The sequence below is a fragment of the Elephas maximus genome, chromosome 22 (assembly GCF_024166365.1).
Source record: "Elephas maximus indicus isolate mEleMax1 chromosome 22, mEleMax1 primary haplotype, whole genome shotgun sequence".
Taxonomy (NCBI): Eukaryota; Metazoa; Chordata; class Mammalia; order Proboscidea; family Elephantidae; genus Elephas; species Elephas maximus.
In genome coordinates, this window is record NC_064840.1 from 49231037 (window position 1) to 49237994 (window position 6958).

At 43.7% G+C, this 6958-nt stretch overlaps 1 pseudogene; it reads left to right on the plus strand.

Annotated features, from left to right (window-relative positions):
• The first annotated feature begins 782 nt into the window (after positions 1-782).
• On the plus strand, positions 783-3622 carry LOC126065877 (ATP-dependent RNA helicase DHX8-like; annotated as a pseudogene).
• The last annotated feature ends 3336 nt before the right edge of the window (positions 3623-6958 follow it).

The following is a 6958-nucleotide window of genomic DNA, read 5'->3' on the forward strand; positions in this document are numbered from 1 at the left end:
CTATCTCAGTGAGTGGTCTTGTTTTGTTTTTTAATTAAATCAGGAAACGGTGTTGAATTTTGCCAAATACCTTTTCTGCATCTATGGAGATGATCATATGAGTCTTCCAGGTCTTTTACAGACTGGGTTGTTTGTCTCTCTGTTGTGAAACTATAAGTAGGAATGGGGAGAATGTTCCTAATTTCTGTAGAATACCGAGAACGACTTGAATCCTGGATGTATTCAGGGCTCTGGGCTACTGACTGCCTATATATACCTCAGCTGCTTCCTCTTGAACTGCTTGCCTGGGGCCGGTGGGCTGGCTCTTGTGCCTGTAGGTATCTGAACACGGAGCTCGATGGCTGTGAGGCAGAGGTGGCTTATGTCCTCTACCACCCTGCTTCTTTCCTCATTTTTTCTTTACCAGAAATCTTAAACAACAAATTAACAAATTAGATAATTGTGATTGTATTAAATTAATTGGATTAGGTAAATGTGATTGGATTAGATTGAATGCATTACATGAGATTGGACTGAGTTTTTTGATTAGATCACTTGAGGTTGGGTTAAATTTATTGGATTAATTGAACGTGATTGGATCGGACTGATTGGATTTGAGAGCAAGTGCAATCACGTGACTTGAAACAACATAAAAGGCTGGCGAGACAACATCCTTCAGAGTGCCTGACCTTTCTTCACAGGTCCTGCAAGCCGCATCACAGAGTGTTCTCAATATCCATCTATCTGAGAATTGGAAGTGGAGTACTTCGGAGGGCAGGTCGTAAAGTGGTAGAGAGGCTGTGGCTATGGCGGGAGCCTTAACCAGGATGAAGGCAGGCCCTGTGGAAGAACTCTGCAGACTGAAGTATTTATGTTTGGTGTTGAAGGTTTGCACTGAGCTGGACAATCATTTGGGAATCAACGATGAAGATCTGGCTGAATTTGTGGTCAGTCTTGCTGAGAACAATACCACCTTTGATACTTCTAAGGCTTCTGTGGTTAAACATGGTGCAGAATTTGCAGATCCTTTTATTAATAACTGCTGCATCTCATATGAACCATGGGGCCTCCAGCAAAGCCTTCTACTAGCAAAGATCCAGTTGTTAAATCCGAAACTGAAAAAGAAAAGCTGAAGAACTCTTCCCACTCCTTTGCTAAACAGACGACCCTCCCATTGGGAAGATGTGGGGTGAGGATGATGTGGAAGTTGCTGTGGATGTCCTGAAAGAACTGGAAGCCTTAATGCCCAGGGCAGCAGGCCAGGAAAAGCAGAGAGACACTGAGCACTGGGACAGGACAAAGAAGAAGAAGTGGAGCTGAGACAGAAACTGAAAGCAAGAGCCAGACCAAGATAGAGGCCATAAGTGGAGACACTGGTTCCATTCTCCATCACATTACTGAACCGGAATAGGAATAGATATCAGTTCAGGAGCAAAAGTCAGAGTTCCCCACAAAGACCACAAGGACCAGGACAGGTATGGGGAGAGGAATCTGCACAGATGGCACAATAAGCATGTGGACCACCCTCCCCCCAAGAAGCCCGGCATTAAGAATGTTTACAATGGCAAAGCTATCAGCAGTTCGGGTGCTTCATGCAGCTGGAGGGACTACAGAAGCCGTGGGAAGGCTGTTGTACATTTCTCAGGTCCGGCAGGAAGGCAGTGTGGCCAATGTGGCTAATGTGGTAAGCAAAAGCCAGAGGGTCAAGGTCAAAGTGCTGTCTTTCACCAGGACCAAGATCAGCCTGAGCATGAAGGATATAAATCAAGAGACTGGAGAAGATCTGAACCCATATGGATGGCAAAATCTAGTTGGGGACAGCAGTAAGAAGACCTCAGTGTGGAATCCTGACAGATCCACTCACCTTTCCCTTGTTAGTGACCCTGAATTAGAGGGTGACTGGGAGCACAACACCTCACCCACATCTCTGATTCTGAAAAGTGGGACATTAAACAGATGATTTCTGCCAGCGTCCTTGTTAAAGAAGACTTTCCAGGCTCTGATGAAAATACCAGCATTCTCCCTAAGGTGGTTGATGAGGAAGATGATAACCTTGAGATAGAACTGGTTGAGAAAGAGCCTCCATTCCTGAGAGGGCACACCAAGCAAAGCATGAACATGAGCCCCATTAAAATCACTAAAAACCTAGATGGTTCCCTCTCGCAAGCAGCCAAGATGCAGAGTGCCATAGTTAAAGAAAGTCGGCAGACGGAATGGAAAGCTGAGATGGATTTTATTCCCATGGTACTCAACAAATTCTGGGTTGATCCTCTGCCTGATGCAGAAGGCAGGCAGATTGCTGCCAACATGAGGGGTATTGGGATGATGTCCAATGATGTTCCTGAGTGGAAGAAACATGCCTTTGGGGGCAAAAAAAGCATCTTATGGGAAAAAGACCCAGATGTCAATCCTGGAGCAGAGGGAGAGCCTGCCCATCTATAAACTCAAAGAGCAGCTGGTCCAGTCTGCCCATGGCAATCAGATCCTGATTGTTTTTGAAGAGACAGGATCTGGGAAGATGAAGCAGATGACCCAGTACCTGGCAGAGGTGAGCTACACATCCGGGGGCAAAATTGGATATACCCAACCAGAAGAGTGGCAGCCAGGTCAGTGACCAAAAGAGTGTCAGAGGAGTTTGGTTGTTGCTTAGTCCAACAGGTGGGCTACACATTCAATTTGAAGACTGCACCAGCCCTGAAACAGTCATCAAGTACATGATGGATGGGATGTTGCTCAGAGAGTGCCTGATTAACCCTGACCTTACTTTTTTTTTACTAAGCATGTGATCATCATGTTGGACAGGGTGCATGAGAGAACAGCTGACACTGACTTGCTCTTTGAGTTGTTGAAAAAGATGGTTCAAAAACTGCACGACATGAAGCTAGTTATCACCTCAGCCACCTTGGATGCAGTGAAGTTTTTTCAGTGCTTTTATGAAGCTCCTATGTTCCCCATCCCAGGTTGAAACTGGTGAAAATACTGTACACAGAGGAACTTGAGACAGTTTATCTGGGTGCCAGCTTGATCACTGTCATGCAGATTAACTTAACAGAGCCACCAGATGATATCTTGGTCTTCCTGACAGGTCAAAAGGAGATCGACACTGCTTGTGAGATCCTGTATAAGCGAGTGAAATCCCTGGGACCTGATGTTCCAGAGCTAGTTATTCTCCCAGTGTATTCCACCCTTCCCAGTGAGATGCAGACCCGAATCTTTGACCCTGTTCCACTTGGCAGCAGAAAGGTCATGATTGCCACGAACATCTCGGAGACAACGCTATCAATGTGTACAATTTCAAGACAGGGATTGACCAGCTCATGATGGCTCCTGTTTTTCAGGCTCAGGTGAAGCAAAGAGCAGGCAGAGCTGGGAGAACAGGCCCAGAGAAGTGCTACAGGCTGTACACAGAACATGCCCACCGAGATGAAATGTTGACCAACAATGCGCCAGAGATCCAGAGAACCAACTTAGCAAGCACAGTGCTTCTCTCAAGGCCATGGGCATCAATGACCTCCTGTCCTTTGACTTCATGGATGCCCCACCACTGAAACCCTTGATTACGGCCATTGAGCAGTTGTACAAGCAGGGGGTTCTGGACAACAAGGGCCTGCTCACTCACCTGGGCCTCAGGATGGCAGAGTAGCTTTAAACCACTGTGCCACCAGGGTTTCTGAGAGACTCAGAGCAGGGGAATAATATTCCCTCAGTTGAATTTCGTCAGAGGATAGAAGGGGGGAAGATGATATGACTTTTGGAGAACCTGACCAGACCAGATGGAAACCCACCACAGGCCTGAATGTCTGATACCTGAGTAAACTCAGCTTACCTTTTGGATTCTTTGCTCTGTTGAAGGACTAATTATTAATGACAGTTTTGGACGGGTAAAATAATTGGGAGGGAGAAATTATCCTCCAAATATGAAAAAAAACATTGCAAAAAAGCCAGGGGTTGGTCTGTGGTGGATTAATTACTTTTGGGTGTGGCCTTTCTAGCAATGGTCTTGTAACTCCCACTCAGGTGATTGGGCAGGTGATTGTGGCCCACCATGGGGACTGGTTTTGCCTTAAAAGAGAGCCAATTCCAGAGAAGAGAGGAGGAGCCGACCACTACCAAGGAAGAAGAGACCACCAGGAGAGACCTGACAGCAGGAGATGGCTTGGTGGGCTTCCCAGCCCACTGAGAGAGAAAGCTGAGTGCCTTTGGGCAGAGACCTAAGGCCAGGGAGAGGTGTGCCTGAAAGCACAGCTGGAGGGAGGCTGTCTTGATGAAAGAACTGTATCCTGAGTGTTCCTAAGCTTTAATTGTAATGATCACTTCCTTTATAACAAACCCCATAATTGCGAGTATGGTTTTTGTGCCCTGTGTGGCTGTTGCAATGAATTATCCAAACCAGCAGAGAAGTAGAAAGTGCTGCGGGAGGGAAGGTTGGTGTCAGAGTTGGTAAAGAAAGCTGTGAGAGGAGGTGTGTCTGACCTCTGCCTCATAGGAATCAATCTTGGGCTATTGATCTTGGTTTTCCTTTCCCCTTGTGAACTTAGAGAAGGACAGATACCTCCCCCAAGTTGTTTTTACAACCATCAGCTGCTCTATGCAAGTTTAAATTGAAGCTGAAGAAAATTAAAACAAGCCCAGGAGAGCCAAAGTACGACCTTGAGTATATCCCATCTGAATTTAGAGACCACCTCAGGAATAGATTTGATGCATTCAATAGGAATGACTGAAGGCCAGACGAGTTGTGGGATGACATCAAGGACATCATCATATCCTAAGAAAGCAAACAATCATTAAAAAAACAGGAAATGAAGGAAAGACCAAAATGGATGCCAGAAGACACTCTGAAACTTGCTTTTGAATGTAGAGTAGTTGAAGCAAAAGGAAGAAATGAAGTAAAAGAGCTGAACAGAAGTTTTCAGGGATGGCTCCAGAAGACAAATTAAAGTATTATAATGACATGTACAAAGAACTGGAGTTAGATAGCCAAAAGGGAAGTTCATGATCAGCATTTCTCAAACTGAAAGAACTGAAGAAAATATTCAAGACTTGTGCTGCAATATTGAAGAATTTTATGGGCAAAAAATTGAATGATACAGGAAGCATCAAAAGAAGATGGAAGGACTACACAGTCACTGTACCAATAAGAATTGGTTGCCATTCAACCATTTCAGGAGGTAACATATGGTTAAGAGCCTTTGGTACTGAAGGAAGAAGTCCAAGCTGCACTGAAGGCATTGGCAAAAAACAAGGGTCCAGGAGTTGACAGAATACCAACTGAGTTCTTTCAACAAATGGAAACAATGCTGGAAACATTCATTTGTCTGTGTCAAGAAGTTTGGAAGACAGCTACCTGGCCAACTGACTGGAAAAGACCCAAATTTGTGCCCATCCCAAAGAAAGGTGACCCAACAGAGTGTGGAAATTATTGAACAATATCATTAATATCATGCACAATTAAAATTTTGCTGAATATAGTTCAAAAATGGCTGCAGCAATACATCCACAGGGAACTACCAGAAATTTAAGCCAAATTCAGAAGAGGACGTGGAGCGAGGGATATCACTGCTGATGTCAGGTGGATCTAGGCTGAAAGCACAGGATACCAGAGAGATGTTTATCTGTGTTTTATTGACTGTGCAAAGGCATTAGACTGTGTGGATCATAACAAATTCTAGATAACATTTTAAAAAATGGAAATTTCAGGACACTTAATTGTGCTCACACAGAACCTGTATGTAGACCAAGGGGCAGTCATTTGAACAGAACAAAGGGATCCTGCCTGGTTTAAAATCAGAAAAGGTGTGTGTCAGTGTTGTGTCCTTTCACCATACTTATAATCTGTATGCTGAGCAAATAATCCTAAAAGCTGGATTGTATGAAGAAGAACATGGCATCAAGATTGGAGGAAGACTCATTAACAACCTGAGAGATGCAGATGACACAATCTTGCTTTCTGAAAGCGAGGAGGACTTGAAGCACTTACTGATGAACATCAAAGACTTCAGCCTTTAGTTTGGAATACACAGTAACGGAAAGATAACAAAAGTATTCACAACTGGACCAATAAACAACATCATGATAAATGAAAAAAATATTGAAGTTGTCAAGGATTTCATTTTACTTGGATCCACATTTAATGCTCATGGAAACAGCAGTCAAAAAATCAAAACCTGCAAAAAAAATCTCTTTAAAGTGTTAAAAAGTGAAGATGTCTCTTTGAGGACTAAGGTGTGCCTGACCCGAATTATGGTATTTTCAATTGCCTCATGTGCATGTTAAAGCTGGACAATGAATAAGGAAAATTGAAGAATTGATGCCTTTGAATTAAGGTGTTGGTGAAAAATATTGAATGTACCATGGACTGTCAGAAGAACAAGCAAATCTGTCTTGGAAGAAGTACAGCCATAATGCTCCTTAGCAGTGAAAATGGTGAGATTTTGTCTCACTTATTTGACACATTATCAAGAGGGACCAGTCCCTAGAGAAGGAAATTGTGCTTGCTAAAGTAGAGGTTCAGTGAAAAACAGAAATACCTTCAAGGAGATGGATTTACACCGTTACTGCAACAGTGGGCTCAAACATAGCAATGATTATGAGAATGGCACAGAACCAGCCAATCTTTTGCTCTGTTGTACATAGAACAAAATGCAATGATTTGGAAGTGACTCAACAGCACCTAACGACATGGATGTCCATGTCTGAATCCCTGGGAACCTGTAAATATATTACCTTACCTGGCTTAAAGACTTTGCAGATGTGAAGAAGGCTGAGGTACTTGAGATGGGAAGATTATCTGGGAGGTCCAAGGTAATCATATGAATCTTTCCTGGCTGCAGGTAGAGAGATATGAGGCCAGAAGAATGATCTGAGAGATGTGATGTTGCTGGATCTGAAGATGGAGGAAAGCAGCAATACATGAGCCAAGAAATGCAGGTGTCCTCTAGAATTTGTAAAAGATGAGGAAATGGATTTTCCTTAGAGCCTC